The 16466-nt window shown below is 41.4% G+C and overlaps 1 protein-coding gene across 9 annotated transcripts in view; it reads left to right on the top strand.

Annotated features, from left to right (window-relative positions):
* The first annotated feature begins 400 nt into the window (after positions 1-400).
* IRF2 (interferon regulatory factor 2) overlaps positions 401-16466 on the top strand; it is a 47408-nt gene continuing 31342 nt past the window's right edge. Inside the window, exons 1-2 of one of the 9 annotated variants that reach the window (XM_081959920.1) lie at positions 401-1324; positions 6160-6257. The gene's annotated coding sequence lies outside the window, so the exon portion shown is untranslated. Of the gene's footprint in view, positions 1325-1470; positions 1881-2374; positions 2431-6159; positions 6258-12361; positions 12544-16466 lie in introns of those variants that run through there. The other 8 variants (XM_081959918.1, XM_081959917.1, XM_081959921.1 and 5 more) reach the window with 8 other exon arrangements.

A 16466-nucleotide genomic window follows, 5' to 3' on the forward strand; every position in this document is an offset into this window, starting at 1 on the left:
TTTAGCGATGATGGTAAAACTGAGACTCAAAAACTTCCACAGGAGAAATTCCTTACTGGCGTCTTTCTTCAGGATTTAAGTAAAGCCAGAGAAGCTGCAGACTTCTGGAGAAATAACTTTGCAATTAAAAGCCAGGATCTTCATGCAAATGCTTCAAGAAGCCCTCTCAATAACAACAACAAAAAAATCTCACTTATTCCACAAACATGCTTTGAAATGCTCCTCCCCTTTGACAGAAAAATTGAAAGCAATTTTTTTCCTTAACCGAGAACTTGTGGGGGGGGGGACTAAATTTCTTCGCCCGTCACTAGGTGAGGAAGCCACCAATCTCCTAGCAAAAAAAACCAGTGGTGAAATTCAAATTTTTTTACTACCTGTTCTGTGGGCGTGGCTTGGTAGGCGTGGCAAGGGAAGGATAGTGCAAAATCCCCATTCCCAACCCACTCTGGGGCCAGCCAGAGGTGGTATTTGCCGGTTCTCCGAACTACTCAAAATTTCCGCTACCGGTTCTCCAGAGCCTGTCATAACCTGCTTGAATTTCACCCCTGAAAAAAAAAAACCCAGCCCAATCACACAATCCTGGCACAGGATGATTTTCTAGCTCTTTCTAGAGCGATGCACCAACGAGATCGTTTCTGTCCAACCAAACGTCGAGAGGTGCAGCGCTAGATTCGGGCTTCTCCGGCGACCTCCCTCCTCCGCGTAAGGGAAATGGTGCAAGATGCTCCCATGTCCTTCCCGGCTGCAGAGAGACAGCCTCTCTCTGCGTTTGGAAGGGAGCTGCCCGATGGCGGGGGCGGGGGGGGGGAGCCGAGGTCTTTGGAGCTCTCCGCTTTTGGTAGCCAAGGAACTGAAACTTCTCTCTCGTCCTCGTCCTCCACTTTCCGCCCCCTCCCCGGTGCTGGTGTCGCTGTTGCTGAAGGGAAGTGAAAATGAAATCGGCTTTTCTGAGAAATGATGAAAGCGGCCTAGCCCGCCAATGAGCAGCTGCGCCCAACTTCCGCACCTCTTTCACTCCATCCCCCACCTCCCTTCTGCACAAACAGGCCTCGGAGAGGTGGAGGAGAAGGGGAGGGGGGGGAAGAAGGGAAGGGAGGAGGAGGAGGAGGAATTTCCAAGATTGGACTCCTCGCTGCTTCTCGCCTTGTTTTGCTTTCGATCTGGCGTCAGGACTAATCCCCGCCAAACACAAGAGGAGGAATAACTTTTAGTTTTGCTCCCGCGATTTATTTCGCCGCCGGTTTTCCTTTCCATTTTGCGTCTCTTGGCAACCGTGACAACCTTGAGGAATTACATAAATACCGGGAAACACATAATTGGTAAGGTAAATCCACAGCCATCTTCTTCTTCTTTTTTTTTTTACCAAGACCCAATGAAACACATTGCTTTCATCTGATTTTGCCTTTAAGCCTATGCTGGACCCAAATGCAAAGGCCGTGGCAGGTCATATGATTTTAGGCGCAGCTACTGGCAAGAGAAAGCAGGGCTTTTAATTTCACTTTTGGATTTGCAGGGAAGGGAGCCACGGGAAGGATGCCTTTCTCTTTCAGGCTCCGAAGTCGAGGACGGAGCTGGGGTGGGGGCGGCAGGCGCGGCGGCGAAACATGTCAGCGGCAGAAAGCCCAAAGCCGAGAGTCCCTCTGGCTCTCCTCTCAACCTCGGCAAGGCGCGGAGAAGCGGGGCTTTGGGAGTGCGCAAAAACTCTCGGAATGTCACCGCCGAGACGGTTCTCCACGGGCGGGGATCTCTCTTTCCCTCCCTCCCCCCCCCGCAACTTTCCTTCAACCCCAGCGGAGTCGGGCTCATGGAGTTGCGGCACGGGCGCCGCTTTGCCACCCACTGGCCAGGCGGACAGTCTCTCTGGTAATCGGGAAACCGAGGTGAGCCAGCAGCCCTCTCCGTTGCTTTCCGTTCTCGGGCAGGGAAAGGCGTGCGGCGTGGGTCGGGGGAGACATTGGCCTTCTCGGTCCCCACCCTTGCAGGACTTTGGACCCGTTCATGGCGGGATCGGGCCCTGTCGGGAGGCGCTGCCAAGAGCGCCCCGGGCGGGGAAGAGTTTTTCCTTTGATTCCCTTGGTTGTATGTGCTGCAAGGGAAAGGAGGGCACGGAAAGGGGGGGCATAAGTGGGCATCTTAGGGAAGGGAGCATTTTGCTACCCCCCCCCCCCCGGCAGGCTCTGCATCAGCCTTCGCTACGGGCAACCGAGAGGAAGAAGGCAGCAGCTCCGATCGGGGCAGCCCTGCGGAGGGGAAGGGGGAAGAGACGGTCATTTTCTCCTAACAAGTCATTGGTGCTTTGGAGAAGAACCAGGAGGGGCCGCCGTGTCAGCATAATGCGCCCCCCCCCCCGGCCCAATATCCCGCGAAGGCGGCTGTTACACAAGCCAGCTGGGTCACTTCCTTTTCTCAGCGGCCGGGTCAAGTCGTGAGGTAGATACTCGTCTGGCCAATCGGGGAACGGATCGTCGGCGATAGAACGCCCCGCTTGATGCTTTTACCGCTCGCGCGCGCTGCGTCGCGTTCCAGGAAGCAGGGATGGGGAAAAGGGCCCAAAGGGAGCCCGACGCCTCCCAGGCGCTGATCCGACGCTTTTCGGGTGGGAAGTGCGGAAGTCTTCCCGAGCCTGATGCCTCCTAAGTGTTAAATTTCAGGCTCCTTCCCCTTTTGAAAATATATATATATATATGGCTGAGAATACAGATCTCTATGGAGATTCAGTCATACAGGAGGTGGTTGTCCCAAAGGTGCTTTTCCCCCCCAAGAAGCAACTTGACTTTTGGGGAGGGGGGCGGGTTTGAAGACGTTTCATTTCTCACAGATCAGGTGCCTGGATTGTCCTTTTGTGCTTCAGCTCTTTCCGAATACGGGTCCTTTAGAAATGGCTCTAAAGAAGTGTTTTTTCCCAACCTTGGCAACTTGACATCATCAAGTTGCCAAGGTTGGGAAACACGGCTCTAAAGGATTCTGATGGTGGCACTACTAAATCAAACCCTTTTATGCTGATTGATGTGGGGTATCTTTCTTTAAGTCAGGGATGTCCAAACTTGGGAACTTTAAGACTTGTGGACTTCAACTCCCAGAATTCCCCAGCCAGCATGGCTGGCTGGGGAATTCTGGGAGTTGAAATCCACAAGTCTTAAAGTGGCTGGCTGGGGAATTCTGGGAGTTGAAGTCCACAAGTCTTAAAGTTCCCAAGTTTGGTCACCCCTGCTTTAAGTCTTACACATTTGTGAAGGTTTAGCCACTTGTGAGAGACAGTATGGTCCAGTGGTGTAGGTGCCTGGTTAAAAACCAGGAGATTGTGAGTTTTAGTCCTGGTTAGGCATGAAAGAAGGCCTTGCAGGGTTGTTGTTGTGGGGAAAACAGGAGGAGGGAGGATTATTAGGTATGTTTGCCACCTTGAGTTAGGTACCTCAAAAAGCAAAGCAGGATTGGGCCTGGCTTGACTAGGAATAGAAGACCACTAGGAAATGCCTGGCTAGATTGGAAAAAGACTCCAGAAGAAGGGAATGGCAGATCTTATTGTTCATATAATTTACGTATCTTGAAACACACACAGTGTTACCACAACTAAGTACTTGGGTGGGTTTTAACTGCCAGTGATACAAATGGAAGCAGCCTTGGGGATGCCAGTAGCACAATCTATACAAATACTGTTTTCAGTACTATACTTGAAACAAATATTTTTCTTTCAAGACTACTGAATCTTAAAAATAGGTCATCCTGAGTTTTGTGCATTTTCATTTTTCACATGAAGCTGCAGTTAGCTTTGCAAGCAGCGATTAAAATCTAGTATTAATATGTTTCCTTACTACACTATACATAAACATTAAAAGGCATGGAACATTAAAGTTAATGTTCTGTGATGTTTTTTAAAAAATGCAATAATTTTTTCTTATGAATTGATGTGCATACAAAGCCATATAATTTACCATATTTTTTCTGGTTTCCAAATTGTATTTTGCAATGAGTACCATTGCCTTTTTCTTTGTATGTAGAAAAGGTTATTCAGGAAGATTAGGCTGTTTGGAAGATAAGGAACATTTATGGTTTCAGTGTAGAAAATATTCTGGTGTTTTATTGACGTCAATAAGACAACTTGTGAAATAACTATAATGACATGAATACATCTGAAATTTGAAAATTGAAAAGGCAGATTTAATCTGTTTGTTGGAAGAAGACATGTTACTTCTGGCATTATGGCAAGATATGCAGCTTCATTTGGGTTTCTTAGATTTCATAAAACATTTTTAAGTTACATCCTTTGCTTAAACTCCTTTACTCCTTGTACATAAAGCTTTATGTGCTATACACGGGGATACAAAAATGAAATAGAAGTATAATTTTTAAACAATTCTAAGCTATGACTTTGTTTATACAGCTCTGATATATTTGTATATATGTATGTATGTTTGTACATACGTATGTACATACGTATATGTACACATATATAAAATGCATAAAATATATGTATTTTAAATACTGTGTTTGCCCAAAAATAAGACCTACCCCAAAAATAAAACAGCCTGCTTTTAAAACATGTGCTTAATATAAGCCCTCCCCTCCCCCAAAATAAGCCCTAGTGAAGGGGGTAGACGTGGCCAGAACAGGAGGCAGAGAGTAAACATTGGTTCCCTGTCCAAGCAGCAGGCAGAGTTGGGGAGGCACACAATCTGGATGTGCTGTGTTGGCTGTGGGAAAATTGAGAGTTGAGCCAGAGCGGCAGCTGGCCACAGGAAGCTCATATTCGTGCAGTGGCACCGGCAGCAGATGGAGAAAGAGATGCAGGGGGGAAGGCAGGCAATCTGGACATGATGTAAGAGTCATAGGAAAGCTGAGAGTTGGTGGGCCAGAGTGAGCAGGCAGCCACAGGAGGCTCACCTTCACGTCTCTTGGCTTGCCTGTGGTCTTTGCAGCACATCCGAAACGCCCGTCTTCCATCCTGTACCTCTGCCTCAGTCTACTGCCAGTATCGCTGCATGAAAATGAGTCTCCCGTAGACAGACAGACACTCTGGGCCACCAACTTGGCTTTTCCGCTGCGTGTCTGAATCGCTTGCCCCCTCCCCCCCCTCTGCCCCTGTTGCTTGGATAGGGAATCAACTCATCTGCGCTGTGCGAGTTACACGGCTTCATAGTGCGCCAACCAAGGGACTGACTGGCTGAAGCTCCTGCCAAATACTATCGGTTGCCATGTGTTTGCTGCCTCTTGTGCGCACGCCAGCAGGGCAGGGTGCCCAACTGGGGTGATCACCCTGAAATCATGCTTCCCGAAAAATAGGCTCTACTGCTTATTTTGGAGCCCCAAAAATATAAGACCGAGTCTTCCATTTTCAGGGAAACACAGGCACAGAATGAATATATTTTAGAATTCCCTTAGGAAAATCTGTAGCAAAATAGTAGCATTCATGAGAAATATCTACAGTAATTTAGAGGATGCTCTATATAAAAAATAACAATTTCCAAGCTAAGCAATTTATCTTATTGATGAAAGTACAAATAATTAGCTGAACAAATGAGCTATAAGTTACAAGATAGTAAAAAAAAAAATCTTGAAAACAACCTCTTCTACTCCTCTTTCTTAATTAATACCAATACCTGGTTTGCTAAAACCAGATCTGCCTTCCTTTCACCTGTTGTGTATTGCTACCCACTGGAGGAAGTAGTAATCTTGCGTTTGATGCTTTTGGGGGGGATGTAAATAGAAGTAAAGGTAGCAAAGGGGCAGTTTTCAGTCCATCTTAAAACATCTGTGGAAAACTGATTTTATGGGGAAGTTATATCTCCTACTTTAAGAACGTTTCTGATTTACTTTGAGTCAAACATCAATTGGAAATAGTTTGATTTTTTTTTACCTCTCTCACTTTAATGATATTAATGGTTTACTTTGAAGTCACATTTAGTTTTCCATTAATGGGGACATGAAGTTCTGGATTTTACAGTTCTACTTGCCATTTGATGATGTACATACTCCACGGTATGTCAGCCTTTGGCGGTTTGGAAAGTAAAGCAAATAGAAACATTCGGAAGCCTAACACAAGTGTGTGGACAATCCGTTGCTTCTTCTCAAGCTTTTAATTAAATGGTTTGCAGCAGCGGTCTTTATCCTGCATTAGGAGAGAAAAGAGAAGCCACAATGGGTTTTTCTTGTGTTTTGAAGACCAAGCATGGAAACAGTGACAATATTCCATGCCCTATGGATGGAACAAGACTCTGGCATCCATAAACTTCGGGTTGATTGACAAACTCAGCTAAAACGTGTGTGAGACTCTTTGCATGCTTTAACAATTAATTAACGAATGTTTATTTTCATGTGATATTTCTTTGTCCATCTGTATAAAATAAGCAATCTTTCTGAAAATGGCTCTTTTAAGTCTTTGCAGTGTAAGTAAATTAATCTCTGTGGAGTGGCTAAAATGAACACTCTATACCTAATAAATGTGGGTGCAGTTATTAAAGGTGCTATTGGTTTTGAAAAACTGGGAACTTTGAGGTTATATAGTTTGGCATATTGAAAACAATGGCTATTGTTTAAACAAAAAAAAAAACAAATGCATTCCTATGTGTGGGTGAATCTTCTGAATCAAAGAAGGAAAATGTGTAGAATAAAAGCATATTCACTATTGAGCATGTGAAGAGATTTAGTCAACTTGATCCTACTTATAGAGCATCAGGTTTTGTGAAACAGAGTGGAAATTGCTTGTAAATATAGAAACAAACTTGCATTCACAGAATTTTGAATGCCAATGATATAACCCATTTGGAATATTTTTTATTAATGAGGCATATTTTATATTGGTTCCTACAATTTTAGAAAATATGTACCGGTACTTTCAAAACTGCTCAGTAGTACAGATACAAGAAGTGCTTTTAAGACCATGATCGGGGCAGCAACTGACATAAACGAATGAGTCATTCTCTCCCATTAATGCAAGAACAAAACATCCTGTCAACATATTGTTAATATTCTAAACTATTCACAGCACTGAGAGCCAGTTTGATGAAACAGTTAAGGCATCAGCTAGAAACCAAGAGACTGTGAGTTCTAATCCCACCCTAGGTACAAAGCAATTACGTGGCATTGAGCCAATCACACTCTCAGCCCTATGAAGTAGCCAATGACAAATCACTTCTGGAAAAACCTTGCCAAAAAAACTGTTGAACTTATTAGTAATCAGACACAATAAAATATTTTCTCATCAACAACTTTCTAAGTGCAGTTCTACCTTCTTTCCCTGAAAATAAGACCTCCCTGGATAATAAGCCCAATCGGGCTTTTGAGCACATGCACTAAAATAATCTCTCCCCCGAAAATAAGCCCTCCCCAAAATATTGCAACACAGCAGCAGCCATAAGGTGATCACGCTCGCCGCCTTCTGCAGCTCAAAAATAATAAGACCTCCCTGAAAATAAGGCCAAGTGCTTATTTCATGGGTCAAAAGAAAATAAGACCTTTTCTTACTTTCGGGGAAACACAGTAGTTCTAAATGTATTTTTAAAGGATGCAGGGAGCTAAATTTTCAATTTAAGAACATTTTTATGTGAATGGAATAAATGATAGGGCTGTCTCATCCCTTTAAGAGGTGAGAGTTCTGTACAAAATCTAAATAGATAGGTTCGCACCCCTAGAAAAAAATTTAAGCATGTTCCAAAACTTGGATTCTGCATGTTTTACCGCCTCTGGTTTGAATAGCAGATCTTGAAGTAATGTTGCAAATCAGCATTGATGAAGGATGGTCTTCCACTTCTTTATCCATTATTTGGAAACTCCCACCTCTAATTGCATGTAGAAAATAAGTCATTTTTCTGTCTAGGCCAGTGGTGGCCAACCTTTTTTTTCAACTGAGCCAAATCTCGCCAAAAACACGATTGAAATTTATTTTGAGAGCCACATTTTTAAAACCGAAAATACATAGGATGGTACACTGTTTTTAGTTTCAATAAACTCTGGCATTTGAAGCACGCAAGTCTTAAAGCTGTCAAGTTACAAGATCCTTGCATCCCTAACCCTTTAGAAAAAAAAAACCCAGGGTCTTCAAACCTGACAGCTTGAAGACTTGTGGACTTCAACTCCCAGAATTCTGAGAATTGAAGTCCACCAAGGGCATCAATCATATTAGCCCAGGCAGGGATCTGCAAAATTGGCTCTTAAGACTGGTGGACTTCAACTCCCAGAATTCTGAGAATTGAAGTCCACCAGTCTTAAAACAGCCAACTTTGCAGACCTCTGTGTTAGCCCAAAGCCTGGCGCTGGGCGGGCTTTACTCCCCCATTGGTGGAGCCCCAAGAAGCGAGGAGGGAGAAAAAGAGACGGAGGCCAAGGAGCTTCTCCCCCCCCCCCCCGCAAAAATCTTATCAGGGAGCCGGCAGGCAGTAGCAAATTAGCTGATCACACAGCGTGATCGGCTAATTTGCTACTGTCCGCCCGGCTCCCCGGTTAGATTTTTGCTGGGAGGAGGCGGGGGGGAAGCTCCTTAGCCTCCGTTTCTTTTTCTGCCTCCTCGCTTCTCGTCCCCACCTGACTTCAGGATCCTCCCTAATCATTGTGGGTTGAAAAGAAAAAGGAAAGGGGCGCTTGTTTTGAAGTGCCCGAGAGGAGGGAGGGGAGCAGGCGCCCGGCACACAGAAGAGCCGGATTAAAGTGTGTAAAGAGCCGCATGTGGCTCGCGAGCCGCGGCTTGCCGACCACTGGTCTAGGCAGTGTATTTCCAGGTTTCAGAATGAACATTGGGTATTGCCTGGACTCTTGCCATGAAAAGCATCACATATTCAATAGACGCATGTAGTGAATTCAGAGCTCCTTGATGCTAAGGATTCAGTTTCTTGAGGAGGTACTTCTTTGCCTGAGTTTGGCTTTCTGTCTGGGAAATCTGTTTAAAAACTTACTGTCTGAAAGTACTTATAGGATGGATCCATGGTTCATTCCATCTTTCTTGATAGATTGATACCCCCCCCCCAAAAGAGTAGCCAATGATGAAGCGTAGTGGGATTGCTCAATCTAATCCTCCATGATCCTTGGCCCTTTGCAGTAGTTCTCATTTAGCGACTTCCTTGTTTAGTGGTGGTTCATGGTTATAACAGTGATGAAAAACTGTATGACCAATCCATGCATTTTTGATCTTTGCGGTTTACAGAGTCAGCCTATTTCCCCTAACAATCTGGGTCTCATTGGTTCCGATCTCGGAAGGGTGGAAGGCTGAGTCAACCTTGAGCCTGGTGAGATTTGATTTGCCAAATTGCTGGCAGCCAGTGATCAGCAGAGGTAGCCTGCAGTATTGCACTCTTACCACTGCACCACCGCAGCTTGTTGTGAATAACATCATAAGCACAGTTGAAGTTTCAATTAGCATCTGCTTCACTTAATAATCAAAGTGCCAGTTCCAATTGTGGTTGCTAAGCAAGGACTACCTGAATAGAGATCAAATAAAAACAAGCAGAAAGACAGAACCATATCTTTTATGCCATATGGTGCTTAAAACTACTAATCCCTTTCTTACTAAGAGCTTGTGCTGGTCTGAAGAGGAGAGTGTGAATTTTGTATTAGCATAATGGTCACCAATAACCTCTGTAAGATTAGCTAAATTCTGTTCAGCTGAGATTGCCATCAAGACATGTTGGGTTGGAATCTGACCTTATGATCATTCTGTAAATCTCCTTTAAATTCTTTTATTCCGAGTTACTATATTTTACTTCCATTTTTTCTCTGTCTTTGGTGGTAAATAAAACAATATTTGTGGTATGATATTTTTATTGTTAAATCATTGTCCAATTCTGTGCCATCATTTTGGATGATGAACAAAGGTATTCTATTTTCTAGGTGGCATTTAAAAGTTATAGCTGGCACTTTTTGGTAAAAGTTGAAGGATATGAAAAAAAATAGAATAGTATAAACAATGAATACACAGTGTTTGTAGAGACTTGAAGGCCAAAGTCCACTGATTTTATTTGAACGTAGTCAAACTTATATGCATAAGGTTGTCTCTAAGTTCTTAAGCTTGAGCTGTTTGGGAAAATCTAATCATCTGGCCTAACAATTGTGGCTGTGGACCTGTCCCCCTTTCCGTTGTACCCCCTCCCAGATCCCATTCCAATCCTGGCAGCCCTCATGTTAGCGAGGTTGGTGTCAGCCACGGCTGGGTTGGGCCAGTGTCTTGGGGTGGAGAACAGGTCGCACAACCGGATCGGCAGGGTGCCACAGGAGAGGGGTCAAAGCGCCACATGTGGCTCGGGAGCTGTTTGGGAAAATCTAATCAGCTGGCTTAACAATTGTGGCCCCCAAACCTCCCATCTTCCTACATCGTTACCCAGAATGTAAAATAATGTGTTTTTCAAACTTGGGAATTTTAAGCTGCGTGACTTCCATTCCCAGAATTCCTCAGCCAGCCATGACTATATGCTCAAGAGTTTATATTTTTAATAAATATTATAAAGGGAATTGATGATTGATGACTCTCACAAAAAGGCAAGAGATCTACATGAAGGAGCTGAGAACATTGATTCCAAATTTTACAAAGCAATACTGTAACTTAGCTGCCTGAACATAATTTCTGGGAGTGTGACGTACATCAGAAATGCCCTATTCAGTTGCAAAAGAGCAGCAACAACAGCAAAAAATCATCAAGTGGCAGAATAGCTGCTTAATCAGGAGGAAGTACAAGGTAAAATTCCCCTTGACAGCTTTGTATATTTGTTTATAGAAGGTGTGATTAAGCTCTAAGCTTAGATTGTGTAATAAGTATTAATGGCCTTTTGGCCTTTTGTCTGCTTCAGAGTGGCATTGAGTAATTTTGTTCCCATTCTAATGGTTTACTTTTGAAAACTTTACTTAATACTGTACAGTAGAACAGATACAGGATTTGGGACCTAAAATCAGCTGTCAGTCCTTAACCCAGGCCTAAATATTTTGTGTCCTAATTATTTGAGCTGCAGAAACTGAGCTATTGCTTGGCTGAAACCGAGCAGTAGCTCAGTTCAAACACAATCACTGCTAGCTGTTTTACCTGTTTTACCTTCACGTACATGGTTAAATCTTAGTTTGCAGTCCTACTTCGTAGGTTAAACCCTATGTGGTCTTTCAATTCATATGCTGATGCAAATGATAGCTTGTGCCAAGGTTGGAAAGGTATAGCATTTCTATAAGTTAGTCTAATCCCTTTAAAAGTTCATTCAATCTTTTACAAGCACTGTGGTCAGTGATGTTTTGTGGAATTTTGTTTTGGTGTTTTGATGCCTTCAACGCAGTCATGACTCCTGGTGACTGCCTAGACCCCTGTAGTTTTCTTGGCAAGATTTCAGGACTCATTTGCCATTTCCTACTTCCTAGGGCTGAGAAAGTGTGACTGGCCCAAGCTGAAACTGAATCAGGTTTTCTTCAAACCTAATTGTCAACCGTAAAGTAAACTGTGTTTAAACTTTAGTGTTGGCTGCAGAAAAAATAAGTAATTCTTGCACTAGGGGTCTATTCATATTTTGTGTCCATTGCTTCAACATGCCCAACCATTGATTGCAAAGAATATTGATATGACTTTGCATTGGCAAGTGGTTTCTGCCCTATACAGTGCCAAATATTTATATGCTGAATCACCACACTGGGTTCCAGCCTTTTCTAGTTTTTCCACAAGTGTTAGATATCATAATATTAAGAAAATAGGTTTTGGCTTATAAATATATGTTCCAACATAAGCAGCAATGGTGTCTGTCTATCAGGCCATCTCTGATGCACTGTTGCTTTGAGGCCATGTTTGGTTGTATAGCTTAGACAGAAGATACTGCAGATTCTAGCTGTACCTTTGATCCACTTGAATATACTGTATAATCTATGGTGTTGGAATGAGGAAAGAAGGCCATTGCTATCTATAGATGAAGTGCGGACAGCTTGTGTCCTTCCCAAAATACTTGGATAACTGTGAACAAGTTTTGATGAGGGACTCACATTTGGGATAGGGAAACAGTTGTTATTCACATCGGAAAACAAGCTGAGTTGATAAGGCAAGGAGTGTCCCTTTACTATGTGACCGGGATTTTATTTAAAAACAATGCTGAAGTATTATTTATACAGAGACTTATATAATTGTATTTATCTGTCATTCCACGTAAATAAATAAAGCAAGTCAGAGTTCTTAATTAGTGACTGCTTGGGCAACGGGCAAAAGTGATGCTCTCCACAGTAGCTCCATGTGTATTGGTTTGTAAATTGTCATATATTTCTCAGTAGGAAGCTCAATAAGTCCTGGCATTGAATCTGCATGCCTGTTATGCAAATTCTGTGAAAGTATAAAAACCTTTTTCCATGATTAAAAGGAGGTTTTATGACACATTGAAGCAGGTGGGCACTTGAGTTCTATAGCGTTCTCTTTCTGCAGGACTTGGGAGCCTTTCTTGAGAAGTACGAAGAGCTGCTTATTTTACAATGGCCATTGCAACTATTATTGCTGAACAGAGGTCATTGCCCACGCCATTATTGAATGGGATGCAATACAGCAGAAAGAAACAAGTTGGTGGGATCTTGGGGCATATCAAGCAGGTGTAAGAAACCTAAAGTCTGGTGAGCATACTTGGGAATTTGAGAGTACTAATCAAAGTATTTGCCAACCACAAAATTACTGTTGTTCATAGTAGAAAAATATTCTCCACTTTGGAATGGGGAAAAAAGAAGTGTTTTTTAGTATTTAATATTCGTTTGTTATTATAAACACGCTCCTTGTCAAGGATGTCCACAGGTTTGCCCATCACTGCTATCCTAAAAAATCATATTCTCTATTTTCTGTTTCTACTGTGCCAATTATTCCTGTGTGTTTGTGGCAGATAAAAAAATTAACTTCTATTTCAGTTCTTGTGAAGAACTGAAACTAAAACTATCTTCCATAAAAGGCCCTCACTGCCCAGGGCTTTTTATAAAAAGAGTTCACAGCAACAATGGGGACAAAAGCAATGAGATGTTTCTATAAAACATCTTATCTAAATGTCAGACAGAGGAGAAATAAATGTATATGTGATTTTTAGGTGGTCCTAATCCAAACTCTCTTGAAAGAAAAACTATCATCTGCATAGTTTGTGAAAGTGGAGGCTTGTGCTCATGCTTTTAAGGCTGTGGTCTTAATATAAGGTGACCAACTGTCCTCCTTTAGGGAGGACAGTCCTTCTTTTGTAAGTTCTGTCCTCCCTTGAAAAGTGTCCTCCTACATTTCCTCCTTTTTGATATTTGAAGGCTAATCTGTTGCGCGTTATGTGACGTATTTTATTAAACAGTTTTTAATGGTGTTTTTTTTTACTTCATCGCAAGTATATTGAACAGATATTGAATCTTGTGTTGAATTTTTATCTAAATAAATGCTAGACATTAAAATAGACGACAATTGTCTCTTTGAAGAAATTAGAAGACTGAATATATATTTAAATTCTGAAAAAATTAATACAAAGGGAAAATCAACATGTTGAAATTGATAAAAGATGGGTGGATATTTTCAGCCATTTCAAAAATGAACATATTCCATGTGAACATTTATTTATACTTGTTCAATTTACATTGTGCTGCCCTGGAACTAATGCAGCAGTTGAAAGAGTTTTTTTCAATTGCCAATGATTTTTCGACAACTGAGAAATCGAGATTGAATGTTGATACTCTAGCTGCAGCACTTGCCGTAAAATTCAATATGAAGGATATTTCTTGTTCAGATATTTCCAATATATTGTTAGAAGATGATACATTGACAAAAAAATATTAATTCAATGGAAAAGTACTCATTTAAATAATTAACAGGCATGTAAGCATAATTACAATATAAAATGTTGCAAATGTTTTATTATGCATATATCATATTTTAGTGTATTATTGTTGCAATGAATAAAATATTTCTTTTCTTTACGATATATTTTTTCCAATTTATTTGTCCTCCTTTTCATTGTAAAAAAGTTGGTCACCTTACTTAATAAAGAGATACAGATGTTCCTCCTTTAGGGACCACAACTATGACTGGCAATTTGATTGTTAAGTGAAGCAGTCATTAAATGAAATTGTGACTGTACCTATGGTCTTACTTCAGTTTTCCTTTGCTGTACAGAGCGGTGAAAGTCATAAATGCAAGGATTGGTTGCAAAATTACTTTTTCATCATTATTGTAACTGGAGGCAGTTGCTAAAGGAGGCCGTTGCTAAAGGAGGACTGCCTGTAGTTTATTATCTATAGAGATTCTCAGCTCTGAGACTTGAAGAAGCTTCTTGGCTGAGAAGTGAAATGTCTTCAAAGAAAAACAAGAAAGTCCAGTTGCCTCTTTAAAAAGCACATTGGGACTGCCTGTAGTTTACCTCTTATGACGCCCCCCCCCCCCCCAACACCTCTTTGGAGAGTTTTATAATTTGACCTTAAAGCAATTACTATAGAAGATGTATAAATAACAGGACCAAAAGTAATCTTAAAACACCTGGAGGTTAATGAATCCTAAATAAAACTGAAACAATGTCAAAATTAACAAAAAAACAAACAAACTGATGGCAGTTGTTAAACAGTTACTGCTACGGTTTGGTTTAACTTATTTTTTCCAGCTGCTGACTAGAATCAAAACCAATCTAAGTATAATACCCAGTTCAGTTTCATTTCTTATTTCTTCCATTTACTGGTTTCAGTTTGTGTTTCTGATTTTGACAAGATGCTTGATGCTTATAATTTGTGTAAACTTCTTGCTTTTTTTCAAGCTTTTAAAAATTCTTCCAGCAAGAGACTTCCCAGTTTGGTCTGACTCAAAGAAAAATTTCCACTGATTTTATTAATAGTTTACTTTTGAGTCATTGTGCAATCTTCAGGGAGTGCTTTTGCTGATTATCCAGCTTTGTGTTGAAAATATGTGAAAAAGTAGTGATCCTAAAGCAGGGGTGTTCTTTTTTTAGACAGGACATGAGTGAGGGGCAGGAGCTGCGTGTTAGAAAGGAGGTAGGGATAAGGGGAAAAAAAGAACCTTGAGATAATTAAATTTTACAGCTCGCAATAGCACTTAAACTTACATACCGCTTCATAGTACTTTACAACCCTCTCTAAGTGGTTTACAGAGTCAGCATATTGCTCCCCAACAATTTGGGTCCTCATTTTACCAATCTCAGAAAATGGAAGACTGAATGTACCTTAAGCGGTCAGAATCAAACTCTTCACTCGATCTCGATCTAACCAATTTCGTTGTATTTAAGTACAATGACAATAAAGATTATACTTATCTGGCAGTTAGTAGAGTTAGCCTGTAATACTGCATTCTAACCACTGCACCATCATGGCTCAGTTGTTACTCTGCATATTAAATGATTGTCTCATTTTGTCATATTGGAAATTAAAATTTGAGGTTAAATATTGAAGAATATTGAAGAAACTTGGCTAAATATTGAAGAAACTTTGAAAACTGCACCAGAAGCTTTGAAGGTAAACCTGATGTCTTGAGGTGGTATATGTCCTAGAGCAGTGGTAGTCAACCTGCTCCCTACCACCCACTAGTGGGCGTTCCAGCTTTCATGGTGGGCAGTAGGGGTTTGCTGTAACTCTGCTTTATAAATTTTATAAAGTAAAGTTGCTTCCCTACTTTATAAATCACCGCTACTGTGGAACCGGTGGGCAGTTAGAAATTTTTTCTACTAACAGAGATACAAAAGTGGGTGGTAGGTATAAAAAAGTTGACTAGCCCTGTCCTAGAGAAACACTTTCACAAAAGAAATAGCAACGAAGACTAGAACTTTTCAGAAGAAGCACTACAGCCCAGTGAGAATGTAACATCTCAGGATGAATGTGAGCAAGTTGCTTTATTAATTGCAACTCTCTCAAACTTCCCCTTTCTTTTGAACAGTTAAATATTGTGAAGAGTGCAGACAATGTAATCATACCACATTGTATACAGAAGCACCATTAGCCTCTTAATGTAAGCCACATACCCACAGCCACATAACCAACATTATTATAGATCAGACTTCATGTTAGGGCTACACCATCTGCTCTTCCTTTTGGAGCGATAGATGTCATCACCCACCAATAATAACTTTTAGGTTTCTATCTAGAACATGATTCAAACTCAATACAAGAAAATAAATAGAAGTATGATATAAAAATAGCATTTTTAGAAACTAGTCGAAGAACATTTCAACTGATTATAAATTCAGCCTGCATCAGAGAAAAGTCCTAGGTGATGATTTACGGTGTAAAATTTATTAGCAAATTTTATTTTAATGCAACAGAAGGCTTGCGTCCACTGGAAGTATTAAATTAGCCCAGCAGAAAATATTACTGGTAAATACATTTTTTTTATTCATGTTTGTTTTATATCTACTTGGTCTCCTTAGAATTATCACAGATCTGACACTTTTGGGCATTCCGTGCTTTTATTTTCCCATACTGAGGAGAGGACATCATGTAACTGTCAGACAAGATCATGAGCCTGTTACAAGGCTCTGGTGTGTGATTATTTCTTTGTTGCAAGTAGCTTCCGCCCTCTTGGT

Source organism: Natrix helvetica (assembly GCF_964273705.1).
Source record: "Natrix helvetica genome assembly, chromosome: 7".
Taxonomy (NCBI): Eukaryota; Metazoa; Chordata; class Lepidosauria; order Squamata; family Natricidae; genus Natrix; species Natrix helvetica.